Here is a 19463-nt window from a genome sequence, read left to right as displayed (position 1 = left end):
CTCCCGAGCACTTAGAACGGTACTCTTCACAACGAAAGTGCTCAAGAAATATGATCTATTGGCCACCCAGAACGTTATTCACCGATCCATCCCCATCCATCCCCATCACCCACCCAGTATATCCAGAGGATCGAGACCCATGGAGACGCCAGCAGGAGAGATCCGTTTTACACATGGAGACGTGAGGAGATTCTAGTTCTCTATCACCGCCTTCTCCCCTGTAAGACCCCAACCCATCCGTGTTCGCCCCCCTCCCCCCGCCCAGACTCACTGGTCAGACTCAATCGAGCGGGCTCTGGTCTCTGTTGTCCTTCAACCATCCCCTCAGCTCCCGGACGTCGGCCACAGAAGGATCTCCGGGAGGTGTGCGAGGTCCTGGCTCTTCTTGCTTCCTGCCTGAAGTGTGTCTGGCACTTGGTAAATCCAGGCCTTTCCGGATAAGCTCCCTGCGGCTCCTGCGGGACTGCCCCCGGGGGACGGGTCACACGTTGGGCTGAGGGGCCTCATTATGTCCTGTTCGGGCCTGGCTCCCCGGGGTTCCGGCACTGCTGGGGATCTTGGAGACCTTGGGTGGGGTAGTGGCCCTGCCCCAAGTGACTACCCCACTGGTCCGTAACACGGGCGTGCGTCACACAGGGAGAGCCTCCAGAGTAACTGTGGAGATGACAATGAGGTGTCCATCTTGTTTTTTTGTCAGTGGCCCACCGGCTTCATCCGCTTCACGGCTGTGGGGCGGCAGTTTTAAAATGGTTTGGATGTACCAGTCCTCCCTCCTCCAGACCTCACTTTAACTCTCCCACTCTTGATCCCACTCACTACCTTCCCTGCCCTCTCTAAGACTACCCTCCTTCTTTCAACTGCCACCCCCCTAACGTCTCCCCACCCTCCTACCCACAGCTCCATTCACTGTCCTGCCCCATCCCCTCTGCACCTCCTGCATACATTTATTATTCCTATTATTATTATTATTATCATTATTATTATGGTCCTTGTTAAGCTCATACTGCGTGTCAAGCAGTTTTCTAAGCGCTGGGATAGACACAAGTGAATCTGGTTAGACACAGTCTCTATCTCACCAAGCGTTCACACTCTTAATCCCCATTTTGCAGATCAGTTAATTTGGGCACAGAGAAGTGAAGTGACTAGTTCAAGGTCACACAGCATTAACTTCTGCGTTGCCGTGAGAATTTTGGTGGGTTTAAGGACTTCCAAGTGCAGGTAGGTACAGACTTCCAGCTCTCTCTCTGGGAAATTTGCACCTGACTTTCATGGTCATTCATTCATTCATTCATTCAATCGTGTTTATTAAGCGCTTACTGTGTGCAGAGCACTGTACTAAACGCTTGGGAAGTACAAGTTAGCAACACGTAGAGACGGTCCCTACCCAACAACGGGCTCACAGTCTGGAAGGGAGAGACAGACAACACAGCAAAACATGTGGACAGGTGTCAGGTCATCGGAATAAATAAAAATAAAGCTAGATGCACATTATTAACAAAATAAATAGAATAGTAAATATGTACAAGTAAAATAAATAGCATAATAAATCTGTAAAAACATATATACTGGTGCTGTGGGGAGGGGAAGGAGGTAGGGCGGGGGGGATGAGAAGGAGGAGAGAAAAAAAGGGGACTCAATCTGGGAAGGTCTCCTGGAGGAGGTGAGCTCTCATTCGGGCTTTGAAGGGAGGAAGAGAGCTAGCTTGGCAAGGCTATAGTCAGACATGCACATCCAATCAGCTGTCGGGAGACCATGGTTTAGTGGCAAGAGCACGGGCTTGGGAGTCAGAGGACGTGGGTTCTAATCCCGCCCCCGCCACTGGTCTGCTGTATGGCCTTGGGAAAGCCACTTCACTTCTCTGTGCCTCAGTTACCTCATCTGTAAAATTGAGATGAAAACTGTGAGCCCCAAATGGAACAACCTGATTACCTTGTATCTAACCCAGCACTTAGAACAGTGCTTGGCACATAGTAAGGTGCTTAACAAATACCATTATTAGTCTTCACATTATTATTATGATCCTGTTCTATAGAATTCTTCCCTAACTCACAATCTCAGTCATGACAACCTCGCCAGTTGCTTTATCACTGAGGTATTCAATTCTCACCCTCACTGTATATATTCAACTCAACATAGAATGCACTGCTCCATGGAAGGCACATCTCCTTCAAGAGGTCTTCCTCAGCTAGGCCTTAGTTTCCTCTTCCCCCACCCCTTTCTACATCACCCTGATTTGCTACCTGTTTCACCCACCCAGTCCTAGAACACATATGCACATATCTGTAATATATTTATTGATATTAATGTCTGTCTCCCTGTCTGGACTGTAATTTCGCTTTGGGAGGGACTGTGTCTATTATTATACTCTCCCAAGTGCTTAGTACAGAAGAATCCCCCCCTCCCCGATCCCCGCCACTGGCCTGCTGTGTGGTCTCGGGAAAGCCGCTTATTCTTTCTGTGCACCAGTTTCCTCAACTGCTAAGTGCCTAGTACAGTGCCTAGTATCCGGTAAGTGTGCAATAGATATCATTGATTAACCAATCAATCTGTAACTTTCATTCAAATATCATGGCTTTCGGCAAGCACCGCAGCCTAGTGGATAGAGCACGGGCCTGGAAGTCAGAAGGACCTGGCTTCTAATCTCGGCTCTGCCATGTGTCTGCTGTATGACGTTGGGAAAGTCACTTCACTTCTCTGGGCCTCAGTTACCTTATTTGCAAAATGGGGAATAAGAGTGTGAGCTCCATGTGGGACGGCAACTGTGTCCAACCCGATTAATTTGCATATATCCAGGTGCCTAGACCAGTGTTTGGCCCATAGTAATAGTAGTGTTATTATTCACTGTGTTTTAACTCATAAATTGCCTGGAACCTTGGTTTCTTTCATACACTGTGGGCAGATATCCAATAACCCATTATATTGTAAACTCCACGAAGGCAAGGATTCCATTTTTGCTCTTCCTCTCTCTTACATTGTAAGCCTCAGGCAGACCAGAAACTGTGTCCAACGACCCTATTCCAGTGCTTGGCATACAGTAGGAGCAAAACGGGAATTCAACATCAGTTCTCCCTCCTACTGAGACTGGGGCCCCTAAAAGGGACCTGATTATCTTGTATGTACCACAGGACTTAGTATAATGCTTGACCCATAGGACGCTCTTAAAAAATACCACAATTGTTGTTATTATATTATCTGTATCATATATCAATATATCCATTCTTATTATAGTGCTTATAAAATACTCTAGGTATCTTACTGATTTACAAACTGTAAAGTAAGGAAAAGGGGCAGGTTTGAGCATAGGCTGAGGGATAGAAATAAGTTAAATTGGTCTCTAGACTGAGAGGTCACTGTGGGTAGGGAAAACATCTACCATATCTGTTGCATTGTCCTCTCCCAATCGCTGAGTACTGTAACCTGCACTACGTAAACACTCAATAAATACTATCGACTGATAAATGTGGGTAGGGAACGTGTCTACAACTCCGCTGTATTCTCCCAGCCACTTAATTCAGTGCTCTGCACACAGTAAGCACTCAGTAAATACAATTGATTGACTAGTTATTTGAATGTGTGCAGGGAAGTTCTCTGCCAACCATGTTGTATTGTACTCTCCAAAGTGCTTTAGTACAGTGTTCTACATTGTAAATGCTCAATAATTATCATTGATTGATTAATGTTGTCTTCTAGTTTGAGACATGTTTAGGGATAAAGAAGAAGTCCTTAGAGTTAAATACTGCTAGTAGTATTATGTTGATTACTACTAGTACGAGAAATAACATTAAGCATTTACTATATGCAGAGCAGAGCACTGTACTAAGCACCGGGAAAGAGTACACAAGAGGGAATTAGGCACAGATCCTGTCCCTTGAGAGGCTCACAATCTATGAATAAAGATGGGGGAGAGTACTTGAGACACACAGTAAGAGCAATGAAACAATAAAACATTAAGACAACATAAGAGACAAGGACAAATACACATTAAACGAAATAAAAGAACAAAAGACATCAGGGAGCTGTGACTAGAGGAGCAGGACTTCAGGTTCTTTGTGATTTGGAGTTCATGGCTTACCCAAAGTCACAACAATGGCTACCACAGTCACTAACCTTCCCAAGGATTAAGGAAGTCTCATGCTGCAGATGTTGGGGAGAATGGTCATCAGAAAGTGTTGTTATCTTGTCCCTAATCTCTGATCATGGTTTATAAAATCTTATATTTTCAACAAAATGATAAACCATTCCTCCTCAGTTCTAGGGATGCTATGCATGAATCATATGCATTCATATGCTTCATATACATAATCATATGCTATGCATGTATCAGCCTCCTCTCCAATCACCCATCCTCTTGTCTCTCCCCACTTCAATCCATACTTTACACGGCTGCCCGGATTGTCTTTGTCCAGACACGCTCTGGGCATGTTACTCCCTCATCAAAAATCTCCAGTGGCTACCAATCAACCTACGCATCAGTCAGAAACTCCTCACCCTCGGCTTCAAGGCTCTCCATCACCTCGCCCCCTCCTACCTCACCTCCCTTCTCTCGTTCTGCAGCCCAGCCCGCACCCTCCACTTCTCCGCCGCTAATCTCCTCACCGTACCTCGTTCTCGCCAGTCCCGCCGTCGACCCCCGGCCCACGTCATCTCCCTGGCCTGGAATGCCCTCCTCCCCACATCCGCCAAGCTAGCTCTCTTCCTCCCTTCAAGGCCGTACTGAGAGCTCACCTCCTCCAGGAGGCCTTCCCAGGCTAAACTCCTTCCTTCCTCTTCTCTTCCCTTCCTCTTTCTATCCCCGCCGCCTTACCTCCTTCCCTTCCCCACAGCATCTGTATATATGCTTGTACGTATTTATTTATTTATTTATTTTACTTGTACATATCTATTCTATTTATTTTATTTTGTTGGTATGTTTTGCTTTGTTCTCTGTCTCCCCCTTTCTAGACTGTGAGCCCACTGTTGGGTAGGGACCGTCTCTGTGTGTTGCCAACTTGTACTTCCCAAGCGCTTAGTACAGTGCTCTACACACAGTAAGCGCTCAATAAATACGATTGATTGATTGATTGATGAATGATAAGAGAAACAGTGTTTCCTCGTGGATAAAGCATGGGCCTGGGAGTCAGAAGGAGCTGGGTGCTCATCCTGACTCTTCCACTCAATGCTTTGTGATTTTGGGCAACTCACTTCACTTTTCTGGGTCTCAATTTTCTCATTTGTGAAATGGGCATATTTGTTGAGCACTTACTATGTGCCAGGCACTTTACCAAGTGCTGGAGTGGAGACAAGCATATCGGTTTGAACACTGTCCCCACCCGACATGGGGCTCACAGTCTCAATCCCCATTTTACAGATTCGTTAATTCATTCAATCATATTTATTGAGAGCTTACTGTGTGCACTGTATTAAGCACTTGGGAAGTACAAATCAACAACATCTAGAGATGGTCCCTACCGGACAACCGCCTCACGGTCTAGAAGATGGGCTTACAGTCTGATGAGGTAACTGAGGCCCAGAGAAGTAAAGTGACCTCACACAGCAGACAAATGGCAGAGCTGGAATTAGAACCCATGACGTTTTGACTCCCAGACCCCTGCTCTATCCACTACACCATGCTTCATTTCACCGCAGTGCTTAGTACAGTGCCTGGAACATAGTAAACACTTAACAAATACTATCATTATTATTATTATTATTATTATTATTACTAATAATAATAACAATGATGTGGGTCTTCATTATCTCTTATGCCTGGAAGTGTTAATATAGGAAGTCCACGCCCTTCTCTTTGCCTACAGTTTTGTTTGGTACCTGGTGCATTCTGTATAGCTTTTTCAGGTCTGACCTCTACTAATTTCTACTGTTACTTTCGATTTTCCTGGCTAGGTTCCCCTTCACGTCCTACCTCAATGACTCATACACAAGCTGAAGCAGCAAGTCCACTGTCCCTTTCTTCTCTCAGGTGGGCCTGCTCTTTCTCCCAGGCCTCAGTTATTGGACTCAGTTGCTGCCCCAGCAACCGGCATTCACTGCAGGCAATGGTAGCCTTGAGCATAGGCTTGCCAACAGGCGACTAGATTACTACTATTATAATTCCTACTAATAGAACTGTTACTAGTATTACTCGTTATAATAATAACTATAATATTAGTAGTAGTGATAATAATGGCTATCTAGTACTAGTCGCAGCAGCAAGAGCAGTAGGAGGAGGAGGAAGAGGAGGAGTACAGCGTGGCTCAGTGGAAAGAGCCTGGGCTTGGGAGTCAGAGGTCACGGGTTCTAATCCCAGCTCCACCACTTGCCTGCTGTCTGACTTTGGGCAAGTCACTTAACTTCTCTGTGCCTCAGTTGCCTCACCTGGAAAATGGGGATTAAGATTGTGAGCCCCACGTGGGACAACTTAATCAACTTGTATCCCCCAGTGCTTAGAACAGTGCTTCACACATAGTAGGTGCTTAACAAACACCATTATTATTATTGTTGTTATATTATTATTAATAATAGTAATAGAAGTAATAGCAGTAGCACTGATGAGAAACAGTATGGCCTGGTGGATATGGCACAGGCTTGGGAGTCACAAAGACCTGGGTTCTAATCCCGGCTCCACCACGTGTCTCCTGTGAGACCTTGGGCAAGTCACTTCACTTCTCTGGACCTCAATTACCTCTTATGTAAAATGGGGATTAAGACTGTGAGCTCCATGTGGGACCTGTGCTATGTCCAACCTGATTATCCTGTACCTATCCCAGTGCTTAGTACAGTGCCTGCTACTTAGTAAACACTTAACAAATACCATTTACATCATACTAGTGCTATTATCACTTCTGTTGCCAACTTAACATGGTCTTTGCTCCTCATACATACACATATATAGGCACACACACACACATACACACACTCACACACACAGATCTTGTCAGAGCTTGGTCTAGTGGAAAGAGCATGTGCCAGGGTGTCAGAGAACCTGGGTTCTAAACCCAGCTCTGCCACTTGTTGCTGTGAGACCTGGGACAAGCCACTTAACTTCTCTGTGCTTGAGATTCTTCATCTGAAAAATAGGAGCTCAATACTTGGGCTGTGAACCCTATGTGGGACAGTTACCATGTCCGATCTGATTAATTTTCATGCACCCTAGTGCTTAAAATAGTACTTGACATAGGAGTGCTTAATGAATGCCATAGTTATTATTATTTTCATTATTGTTATATATCCACTCCGTTCTCCTACTAGATTCAGCTCGCACTCTCCTTTCCCTCACAAGCACACTTTCTCATGTGATATGTTCCCAACTCTCTTGTCTCCAGTCTCTGTCCCATGAACATTCCTCCTGCCTGGAACCCCCTCCCACTTCAAATCCACCGGTCCACAGCTCTCCCCACATTCCAAGCCCTCTGAGAGAAGCAGTATTGCTTTGTGGATAGAGCATGGGCCTGGGAGTCAGAAGAGGCTGGGTTCTAAACTCAGCTCTGCCACTTGTCTGCTCTTGGACCTTGAGCAAGTCACTTCACTTCTCTGTGCCTCAGTTACCTCATTTGTAAAATGGGGATTAAGACTGTAAGCCCCACCTGGGACAGGGACTGTGTCCAACATGATTTGCTTGTATCCACCCCTGTGTGTGGTACAGTGCCTGGTGCAGAGTAAGTGCTTAACAAATACTACTATTATTATTATTTAAATTCAAGGATGCCCATCCCAATTAATTTTATTTTTTCTAGGTCACATCATCCCTACTCTCTTTTTCAGCCTTTTAGTACTCACCTCTTCTCATTACACTTCAGTACATACCATATTACCTACTCTACTATAAGACCACTTTCTTCGTTTATAAATTACTTTCGTGCCTATCTCCCCCACTAGACTGTAATCTCTTTGTGGGCAAGGATTGTGGTTTTTTCTATTATATTCTCCCAAGCATTCAGTAGAGTGTTCCAAACACAATAAACAGTCATTCAATACTTTGATAGACTGTAATCTATTTGAGGCTGGGATCCATGTCTTCAACCTCTATTGTAGTATCCCAAGTGCTCACTACAGATCTCTGTACACACACAGTAAATGTTCAGTACTTTCAATTGATTGCCTAATTGCAAATTGCTGCTACCTTGAGAAGAGATTGGATGTAAAAGAGTTCTGTATGACTCGGCACCAGATTCTTTGCGACTCTCTAATAGTGAAATATTATTAATAACAACAACAGTAATAATAATAATACTAGTATTTGTTATTTGGTATTTGATTATTAAGTAGTTGGTATTGGGAAGCAGCATGGCATAGTGGATAGAACACGGGCCTGGAAGTCAGAAGGACCTGGGTTCGAATCCTTGATACACCACTTGCTTGCTGTGTTGCCTTGGGCAAGTCACTTCACTTCTCTGGACCTCAGTTACCTCACTTATAAAATGGGGGTTGAGACTGTGAGCCCCACGTGGGACAAGGACTATGGCCAACTCGATCTGCCTGTATCCACTCCAGCGCTTAGTACAATTTCTGCCACATTGTAAGTGCTTAACGAACACCATCATCATCATTATTATTGTTGTTAAGCCATTACTATGTGCCAAGTACTGTACTAAGTGCATGGGTAGACACAAGGTAATCAAGGTATGGGGCTCACAGTCTAACTACGGGGAAGAACAGGTATAGAATACCCATTTTCAGACGAAGGACTAAGACACAAAGAAGTTAAGTGACTTGTCCAAGCTCAGCCAGCAGATAAGGGATTAAAGCACAGGTTCTCTGACCCTGAAGCTCGCACTCTTTGATCTGGGCCTTGCTACTTCTCGAAAGCAACTCCTCTGTAGTGATCAAACCCACTGGGGAACTGTTCATCATTCTACTGTTGTGTCAGAGGTAGGCAAATCGAGTCCTCTCCTGAGACATAAACTTTGAGAAGTGACTAATGAGGCACTAAGGGAATGATTAGTTCAGTTGGAGCATAAGTCTCTGTGGGGGTGGGGTGCGGACGAGGTTCCTCGGAGCTTGGAGAGTAGAGCTATACTTAAGTGAGCCCCACAGCTACCGAGAGAACAAAAGCTTCCACCAAACCTAATTCGTATTTTATGTTGTAAACTCAGGCTTGGGAGATTCAGGCCCTGGGGGACTCGTTTGTCTAGATAAGGCTCTCCGGAGAGAATACAGCACAGATTTAATGAGAAACCACAGTTCAGAACCCTGTGTTTAACAATCTGCATACCCCTATTCCGTGTAAGAAAAAGATTGTGATTTTTACAGCTTTCACCTTTGTCCTCATCTATCCCGCTGCCAACACGCTTCCTTCTGTCTGGAACTCTCCCTTTCCACATCTGGCACTCCACTACTCTCCCTTTCATCCAAACCCTGTTGAAATCACATCACCTCCAGGAAGTCTCTCCTTTATATCCCCATGACTGCCATTTCAGCACTTCTGTCCCACTTAAGCATTTGGGTACTCACTATCGGTAATAACAATAATAATAGTGATAACAATAATAATAATAATAATAATAATAATAATAATAATTACGGTATTTGTTAAGCACTTACTAGGTGTCCGGCAGTGTACTAAGCACTGGGGTGGATAGACACAAATTGGGTTGTACACAGTCCCTGTTCACATGGGGCTCACAGCCTCACTCCCCATTTTACAGATGAGGTAATTGAGGCACAGAGATGCTGAGTGACTTGCCCAAGGTCACACAGAAGATAGGTGGCAGAGCCGGGACTGGAACCTATGACCTTCTAACTCCCAGGCTCATGCTCTATCCATTGAGCTATGCTCCTTCTCTGTCCATATCTCACACACTCTATTAATTGTAACTCATGTACAAATCCTCTTTCCTTCTTCCCATTCGACAGATGAGGGAAATGAGGGCAAGGGAATAATAATAATAATGATGATGATGATAATGATTGTGCTTGTTAAGCGCTTACTATGTGCCAGGCACTGTGCTACGCGCTGGAGCAGATACAAGCCAATCGGGTTGTACAAGCCAATCCAACAATACCTCACGCCCCTCCCCGGATTGTCTTTGTCCAGAAACGCTCTAGGCATGTTACTCCCCTCTTCAAAAATCTCCAGTGGCTGCCAATCAATCTGCGCATCAGGCAGAAACTCCCCACCCTCGGCTTCAAGGCTCTCCATCACCTCGCCCCCTCCTACCTCACCTCCCGTCTCTCCTTCTAAAGCCCAGCCCGCACCCTCCGCTTCTCTGCCGCTAATCTCTTCACCGTGCCTCGTTTTCGCCTGTCCCGCCGTCGACCCCCGGCCCACGTCATTCCTCTGGCCTGGAATTCCCTCCCTCCGCACATCCGCCAAGCTAGCTCTCTTCCTCCCTTCAAGGCCCTACTGAGAGCTCACCTCCTCCAGGAGGCCTTCCCAGACTGAGCCCCCTCCTTCCTCTACCCCTCGTTCCCCTCTCCACCCCCCCCGCCTTACCTCCGTCCCTTCTCCACAGCACCTGTATATATGTATATATGTTTGTACGCATTTATTACTCTATTCATTTTACTTGTACATATCTATTCTATTTATTTTATTTTGTTAATATGTTTTGTTTTGTTCTCTGTCTCCCCCTTCTAGACCGTGAGCTCACTGTTGGGTAGGGACCGTCTCTATTTGTTGCCAACTTGTACTTACCAAGATCTTAGAACAGTGCTCTACACACAGGAAGCGCTCAATAAATACGATTGATTGATTGATTGATTGATTGATTGGGTTGGACACAGTCCCTGTCCCACGTGGGGCTCACAGTCTCAAACCCCGTTTTACAGATGAGGGAACTGAGGTAGAGAATAATAATAATAATAATAATAATAATAATAATCGTGTTTGTTAAGCGCATACTATGTTCTGAGCACTGTACTAAGCGCTGCGGTGGATCCAAGCCAGTCGGGTTGGACACAGTCCCTGTACCACATGGGACTCACAGTCTCAACCCCCGTTTTACAGATGAGGGAACTGAGGCATAGAGAAGGGAAGTGACTTACCCAAAGTCACCCAGCAGATAAGTGGAGGAGGCAGGATTAGAACCCAGGTCCTTCTGGCTCCCAGGCCTGGGCTGTAGACAGTACACCAAGCTGAGTCTAGATGTTGATTTATTTTACTTGTACATATTTATTCTATTTATTTCATTTTGTTAATATGTTTTGTTTTGTTCTCTGTCTCCGCTTTCTAGACTGTGAGCCCGCTGTTGGGTAGGGACCATCTCTATATGTTGCCAACTTGTACTTCCCAAGAGCTTAGTACATTGCTCTGCACACAGTAAGCGCTCTATAAATACGATTGAATGAATGAATGAATGAATGACTATATTTATTTATTTATTTTATTTGTACATATTTATTCTATTTATTTTATTTTGTTAATATGTTTTGTTTCGTTCTATGTCTCTCCCTTCTAGACTGTGAGCCCACTGTTGTGTAGGGACCGTCTCTGTATGTTGTCAGCTTGTACTTCCCAAGCGCTTAGTACAGTGTTCTGCACACAGTAAGCGCTCAATTAATACGATTGAATGAATGAATGAATGAGTGAATCCCCCCAGCCCTACCTTCTTCCCCGCCCAACAGCACTTGTATATATATATATATATATATATATATATATATATATTTGTATAGATCTTTTGCACTATTTATTTTACTTGTACATATTTACTATTCTACTTATTTTGTTAATGATGTGCATATAGATTTAATTCTATTTGTTCCGACGATTTTGACACCTGTCTACATGTTTTTTTTTTGTTGTCTGTCTCCCCCTTCTAGACTGTGAGCCCGTTATTGGAGAGGGGCCATCTCTACATGTTGCCAATTTATACTTCCCAAGCGCTTAGTACAGTTCTCTGCACACAGTAAGCGCTCAATTGATTGATTTAATTGATTAAATGAATGAATGAATGATTTTAGAGCAGATCATGACCCTCAGCAGTGTATTCCGATCGGTCCCCTTTCTCCTCTTTACCTATGTTCTGAACTTCACCAGAAGTGAACTTCACCAGAAACTTGACCATCGTCACCTTCTCTCTTCTTGACTCCTGTTTCTGCCCTCCCATGTACTTCTTACTGCACATTTTCTCCTTCCTGGAGATCTCCATGTCCTCCTGCATTCCCAGATTCCTAGCTGCAAGCATCACCGGGGACAGGACCATTTCTTACAATAGTTGTGTAACACAGCCGTTCTTCTATATCCTGTCAGAGAAGACCGAGTTCTTCCTCCTGGCCGCCACAAGCTCTGAGTACAATGCTCTGCACACAGTAAGCGCTCAATAAATACTATTGAATGAATGAATGAATGTCCAGATTTTCCAGTCAATAGTATTGATTGATTAAGCACCTACCAAGTGCTGGTACCTACCAAGTGTTTGTAGCACGTTTGCCTCCAACACTTCAATTTCCACACTTTGAGAGTGTGAGTAGTGATCTAAGCCCTGCTCTCACACCCACGTGTGACAGTGAAGTACGAAACCTTCCTAGATCCCCCAGAATCAGAGTAATAGATCCATAAAGTAATCAGTCAACCAATAGAATTGACTGTATACTTACTGTTTGCAGGGCTCTGAATTAGTTCTTGGGAGAGTACAGTAGAGTCAGTAGACATGATACTTGCCCTTAAGGAGTTCACTGTCTACAATTATTATTATTTATTGAGCACTCCTAAACAGTTGGGAGAATATAGAAGAATTAGTAATCAAACAATCAATAGTATGGATTGAATACTTACTATGTTTAAGTACTAAGTACTTGGAAGAGAACAGTAGAGTTAGTAATAATCATAATGATAATTGTGGTATTTGTTAAGCTCTTACTATGTGCTAGGCACTGTACCTAACGCTGGGGTGGATACAAGCAAATCGAGTTGATCTCAGTCTCTGTCCTGCATGGGTCTTACAGTCTTAATCTCCATTTTACAGATGAGGGGACTGAGGCACAGAGGAGTGAAGTAATTTATCCAAGGCCATGCAGCAGACAAGTGGCAGAGTCGTAATTAGAACCCATGACCTGCTGACTCCCAGGCCTGTGCTTTCTAAACTACACCGTGCTAGGGAAGATGAGCCATTTCCTCAAAGAGCTTACAATCTAATACATTTTACGTAGCGGGAAGCCACTGAGTATAGAGGTGTTGATATAAGTGAGGGTGATGAGCATGAAAACGTTCCCTGCCCTCAACGATCTCATTTTCTTGGAAGAAACATGGTGTAAGGAATAGGGCACAGGCGTGGGAGTCAGAGGGTCATGTGTTGTAATCCCAGCTCCACCATCTGTTTGCTGTGTGACTTTGGGCAAGTCACTTCACTTCTCTGGGCCTCAGTTCCCTCATCTGGAAAGTGGGGATTGAGACTGCGAGCCCCACTTGGGACAGGGACTGTGTTCAACCCAATTTGCTTGTATCCACTCTAGCATTTGGTACAGTGCCATACACATAGTAATCGATCAACAAATACAATATTAATAATTATTATAATAATAATAAAATAGTAGAGAAGACAGTTCCCGTTATAGATCACGGACAACTGAGCAGCTACTGTGTGCCACAGTAGTGATTGCAATGCACTGAGCCTTCACAGTCTCATGCCCCCTCCCAACACCTCGGCCCCTCGCCCCTATTGTCCTGCTGTCCGCATTGTCAAAGAGCTGGCAGGGAGAGCAGTTGCCACTTGCAGTCACCGAACAGAACATCTCCAGTCAACCATATTTATTGAGCACTTACTGTGTGCAGAGCATGTCCTAAGCGCTTGGGAGAGTACAATATAACAATACAACAGGCACATTCCCTGAGCACAACGAGCGTACAGTCTAGAAGGGGTGAAAGACATTAGTATAAATAAATGTTACAGATATGTTGTTCGATGAATTACAGATGTGCAAGATCTCATCATCTGCAGACACCTCTGAGCTTTCCCGATGTGGTCAGGCATCGCTGAGTGTGTCACACGGTGACATTCCCTGACTAAACCCTAATTTCCTCTTCTCCCACTCCCTTCTGCATCGCCCTGACTTGCTTCTTTTATTCATTGCTCCCGTCCCAACCCCACAGCACATATGTACATATCTGTAATTTCGTTTATTTATATTTATGTCTTTCTCCCCCTCCAGACTGTAAGCTCGCTGTGGGCAGGGAATATATCTGTTTATTGGTATAGTGTACTCTCCAAAGCGCTTAGTACTGTGCTCTGTATTCAATAAATATGATCGAATGAAATACGATTGAATGAATGAAGTAGGACTAAGGGCCGGAAGGATATTTTCCACTTTCTTGAGAACAGGAGGAGAATAAAAAAGAGCATCAGCAGCAACTGCTACAGGAGCGCCCCAATACGGCTAGAGGTACAGTGGCCACTTTTGCTCCGCGGGTAGTCCAGGGACCAGGGACCACTAGGTGATGAGTGAAGCCTACCCCAGCTCCAGGAAAGAACCCTTCAAAATCCCCATCACTCCTTCTTCGAGGCTTATCCTGGCAAATTAAAATTCTTTGCTTGGGGGGATCGAGAGCCGAGTTCATTAATTCCTTGCTATAAGCATCTCCAGGGAATGCCTCCTTTGTTATCTAAAGAGCCCTCCACATCTACATTGAGAAGAACTCATAAAGGGGCTGAATTTTGTCCCTGTAAAATAAGGGCTGGGGGGGAGAGGAATAATGTCAAATCTCCTTTCTGTGACTGTTAGGAAGCAGCTTGCTTTCTCCAGTCTCAGTTATCTTGTCTTTGCTTCCCTCTAGAACGTACGTTTCTCCATACCCGCTGGTATGCTGGCAGGAAGGGTGTCCCCCACGACTCCGACTCCTCTCCCCTCTGCAAACCGATTGAAGTAGCAGCAGCAGAAAGACGACGATAAGGGAAATTCTGTCCTGTCTGGCAGGGCACCACAAAAATGGGAAGAGATGTGGAGTGTCTAAATGGAATGCAATTCTTCCTGAAAATAGGGAGAAGGTCGATTCGGATTTTCAAACGAACAAACCATATTTTCAGGGGGAAAACTCTGACCAAAAACTTCGAGAGTGTCAGAAAAGTAAGTACACATTCCTCCTTAAGTACCTAGGTCCTCCCGAAATCTGACCTCTGCTGGTTTCTCCTGTCACATATCTGACCTTTCTGATTTGGTTAGGGAAGGAGATAGCGACAGCTGGAAAGGAATCGGCTGGATTAGTATTTTTGCTGACTGGACCGATCTCTGAGGGTTTGAGATTGGCCCGTGCCTCAGGTGATCTATTGTCTCTGGCAACTGTCTCCTTTTCACTAGGCAGATCCTGGCCTGGAGCCCTGCTAGGGAACCATTTGATGGTTCTCAGCTCTTGGATCCCTGGGATTCTAGCGCCACTTCTGCCTGGAGATGGCTGACGCGACTTTTAGACTGTGAGCCCACTGTTGGGTAGGGACTGTTTCTATATGTTGCCAACTTGTACTTCCCAAGCGCTTAGTACAGTGCTCTGCACATAGTAAGCGCTCAATAAATACGATTGATGATGACTGATGACTTCCCTGAAGCTGGGTTCAAAAATCCGGGTGAATTCCTCGATTGCTAATTTTTATTGCTGATCTCACCCATTAGATTGTAAACTCCCCACAGGCGGGGTCTGTATTCTATTGGTGTGCTCTGTATGCAGTAAGCACACAATAAATACCACCGACCGATTGATTTTACTTCCCTAAGAGCCTATGAGAGTGTTGTGTATAGAAGAGTTGCCCAATAAACACTGATGAGGATTGGGTTAATTAAGACAGCCAGGGTAATGATAATGATTCGGTCCAATGAGAAAAGGAGAAGCATTCCAACTGGTTTCTTTGAGTTTCCCTTTTCAGCCTCTCTCCTCATTTAATCTTATTTATTGAGCGTTTACCTTTTGCAGAGAGCTGTACTAAGTGCTCTAAAGAGAATAATATAACAATAAACAGAAAACTTCCCTGACCAACTTCACGTCTGCTTCCTCTCTTATCCTCAGTTGTGACCCCGGAGAAAATCCAGAGTCAGCGAAGAGAAATCAGACCTCAGTGACTGAGTTCATCCTCCTCGGGCTGACAGATAATCCAGATTGGAAGATTGTCATCTTTTTATTCCTGCTACTCAGTTACCTGTTGAGCATCACTGGGAACCTGACCATCCTCACTCTCACCCTACTGGACTCCCACCTCCGGACCCCAATGTACTTCTTCCTCCAGAATTTCTCCTTCCTAGAAATTTCATTTACGTTGGTCACCATTCCCAAACCGCTGGTCAGTGTTTCGACCGGGGACGGGACCATTTCCTGCAGTGCTTGTGTCATTCAGTTGTTCTTCTTCATCTTCCTAGGGGGACGGATTTCTTCCTCCTGGCCGCCATATCCTACGATCGCTATGTCACCATCCGCCGGCCGCTGCTGTACTTGACCATCATGAGTCGGAGAGTCTGCACCCTGCTAGTCCTCTGCTCCTGGCTGGTCGGCTTCCTGATCATCTTTCCGGGCCTCATCCTGGGTCTCCAGCTGGATTTCTGTGACTCGAACGTCACCAACCATTTCACCTGTGACACTGCGCCCATGCTGGAAATCTCGTGCACTGACACGCAATTATTAGAGAAGATAAATTTTATACTTGCAGTTAGGACACTCCTGGTCACTCTGGCACTAATCGCTGTGTCCTACACGGCCATCATCTGCACCATCCTGAGACTGCCCTCCACCCAGCAAAGAAAAAAAGCCTTTTCCACCTGCTCCTCCCACATGATCCTCATCTCCCTCTCTTATGGCAGCTGCATATTCACGTACATCAAGCTATCCCCCAAGGAAGGTTTAGACTTCAACAAGAGGGTGGCGGTGCTAAACACTTCCGTGGCCCCCATGCTGAACCCCTTTATCTACACCCTACGAAACCAGCAGGTGAAACAGGCCATCAAGGACCTAGCAAGAAGGTGATTTTCTTAAAGAAAAATGAAGAGGCTTTGGATCCTTGTTTGTGATTCTGTAACAGAAAAATAAATTGAATGGTCAAAGCTTTCCTTCCTGAGGATGGACTTACAGCTCCCCCTCAGGTCTTCCTTCCTCATCCTCTTTTTCTGTTTCCGCTCCCAAGTCTGGGCCGCTCGCCACTTTGTCCACTAGACCTACCCCATCCCTTTCGGCAACAACTTCAGAGCTAGTTGTGATCGTACGAGTAGTAGAATAATAATTGTGGTATTTGTTAAGTGCTTACTATTTGTCAGATATTGTATTAAGCGCTGGGGTGAATACAAGCAAATCGGGTTGGACAGAGTCTCTGTCGCTCGTGGGGTTCAGGATAGTAGTAGTAGTAGTAGTAGTAGTAGTAGTAGTAGTAGTAGTAGTAGTAGTAGTAGTAGTAGTAGTAGTTTCCCATCACTGTAGACAGCACCACCATCCTTCCTGTCTCACAAACCCATTACCTTGGCGCTATCCTTGACTCCTCTCTCTCATTCAACCCACAAATTCAATTCATCGTGAAATCCTGAGGTCCCACCTTCACAACATCGCTAAAATACGCCCTTTCCTCTCCATCCATACTGCTACCACGCTAATATATTCATTCATCCTATCCCGTCTGGATTACTGCATTAGTCTCTCCATGCTGACCTCCAGCCTCCTATCTCTCCCCACTGTAGTCCATACTTTACTCTGCTGCCCGGATCATTTTTCTACCAAAACGTTCTGGACACGTCATCCCTCTCATAGAAAAAAAGTCCAATGGTTGTTCATCCACTACCGTATCAAACAAAAATTCCTCTCCATTAGCATTAAAGCACTCCATCACCTTGCTTCCTCCTACCTCATCTCGCTTCTCTCCTTCTACAATCCAGCCCGCATACCTCGCTTCTCCAGTGCTAACCTACTCACTGTACCTTGATCTCGCCCGTCTTGCCACCGAGCCCTAGTCCACATCCTGCCTCTGGCTTGGAACGCACGCCCTCCTCAAATCCGCCAGATAATTACTCTCCCCTCACCACTTCAAAATCTTACTGAAGGCACATCTTCTCCAAGAGGCCTTCCCAGACTAAGTCACACTTTTCCTCATCTTGCATTCCCTTCTACGTTGCCATGACTTGTTCCATTGGCTCTTCCCCCATCTCCCAGCCCCACAGAACATATGTATATATCTGTAATTTTATTTTTTTGTACTGATAATAATAATTATGATGGCATTTATTAAGTGCTCACTATGTGCAAAGCACTGTTCTAAGCGCTGGGGAGTTTACAAGGTGATCAGGTTGTCCCACGTGGAGCTCACAGTCTTAATCCCCATTCTACAGATGAGGTAACTGAGGCCCAGAGAAGTAAAGTGACTTGCCCAATGTCACACAGCTGACAAGTGGCGGAGCCGGGATTTGAACCGATGACCTCTGACTCCATAGCCCGTGCTCTTTCCACTGAGCCATTTGTATTGCTGTTTGTCTTCCCCTTTACCTTGTAACCTCCCCAGCACTTAGAACAGTTCTTTGCACATAGTAAGCGCTTAATAATTGCCATCGTTACTATTATTATTACTCCCCAACCTCAGACTGTGAGCTCACTGTGGGCAGGGATTGTCACTCTTTATTGTTGTATTGTACTTTACCAAGCGCTTAGTACAGTGCTCTGTGCACATGAAGTGCTCAATAAATACGATTGAACGAACGAACAAATGAATAAATAAATGAATAAATATATGAATGAATGAATGAATAAATAAATAAATAGTAGTAATAGTGATTCTCTGTTTCTCCCATCTTCAGTCCATACTTCACTCTGCTGCCCGGATCATTTTTCTTAAAAAAAAGGCTCAGTCCATTTCTCCCCTCTCCTCGAAAACCTCCAACTGCAGGCCATCTATCCGTGAATCAAATAGAAAAACCTAACTATAGGCTTTAAGGCACTTAATCATCTCTCCCGCTTCTACCTTACTTCACTCATCTCTTACTGAAACCAAACCCACACACTTAGCTTCTTTAGTACCAGCCTACTCATTGTACCTCAATCCCTTCTTTCTCACCACAGACCTCTTACCCACATCCTCCCTCTGGCTTGGAATTCCCTCCCTCTTCACATCTGACAGGCCACCACAATCCCCACTTCATTCATTCATTAATTCATTTAATCGAATTTAATGGACCTTGCTGGCGATCCTGCAATATTCCATATGCTACTCCCTTACTGCTTCAGGAAGCACCCTGCCCTCTTCCCTTAGCCAGAACACATTGGAACCTTGCCTCAAAGCCAAATGTTACTTCCTTCAGGAAGCCTTCCTTGATTGATAGCTCCCTTTTCTGGTTGGAATGTCCCATTAGCCACTTTCACTACCATGTGCATTTCTTTTTTAGTCGTGTACTTGTACGTTTTGTGAGTGTGACTGTGACTCGTATTTGAATGACTTGCCCGAGGTGATCAAAAAACCAGTGACAGAGCTGGGACAAAAACCTAGATAATCGACTGTCTTTTCCACCTATGGCAGACAATATAACTCCTTCTCCTCCAAACCATTTTTCAATACCCACCTCCGCCATGATGGAACCCAGAAAAAAGTAAAATGGGGTTA

General features: G+C 44.9%; 1 pseudogene; it reads left to right on the top strand.

Annotated features, from left to right (window-relative positions):
- Positions 1-13161: 13161 nt before the first annotated feature.
- Positions 13162-16855, top strand: LOC119921714 (annotated as a pseudogene).
- Positions 16856-19463: the final 2608 nt, after the last annotated feature.

Source organism: Tachyglossus aculeatus, assembly GCF_015852505.1.
Source record: "Tachyglossus aculeatus isolate mTacAcu1 chromosome 12 unlocalized genomic scaffold, mTacAcu1.pri SUPER_6_unloc_4, whole genome shotgun sequence".
Classification (NCBI taxonomy): Eukaryota; Metazoa; Chordata; class Mammalia; order Monotremata; family Tachyglossidae; genus Tachyglossus; species Tachyglossus aculeatus.
This window is presented reverse-complemented; position numbering and strand designations above follow the sequence as displayed.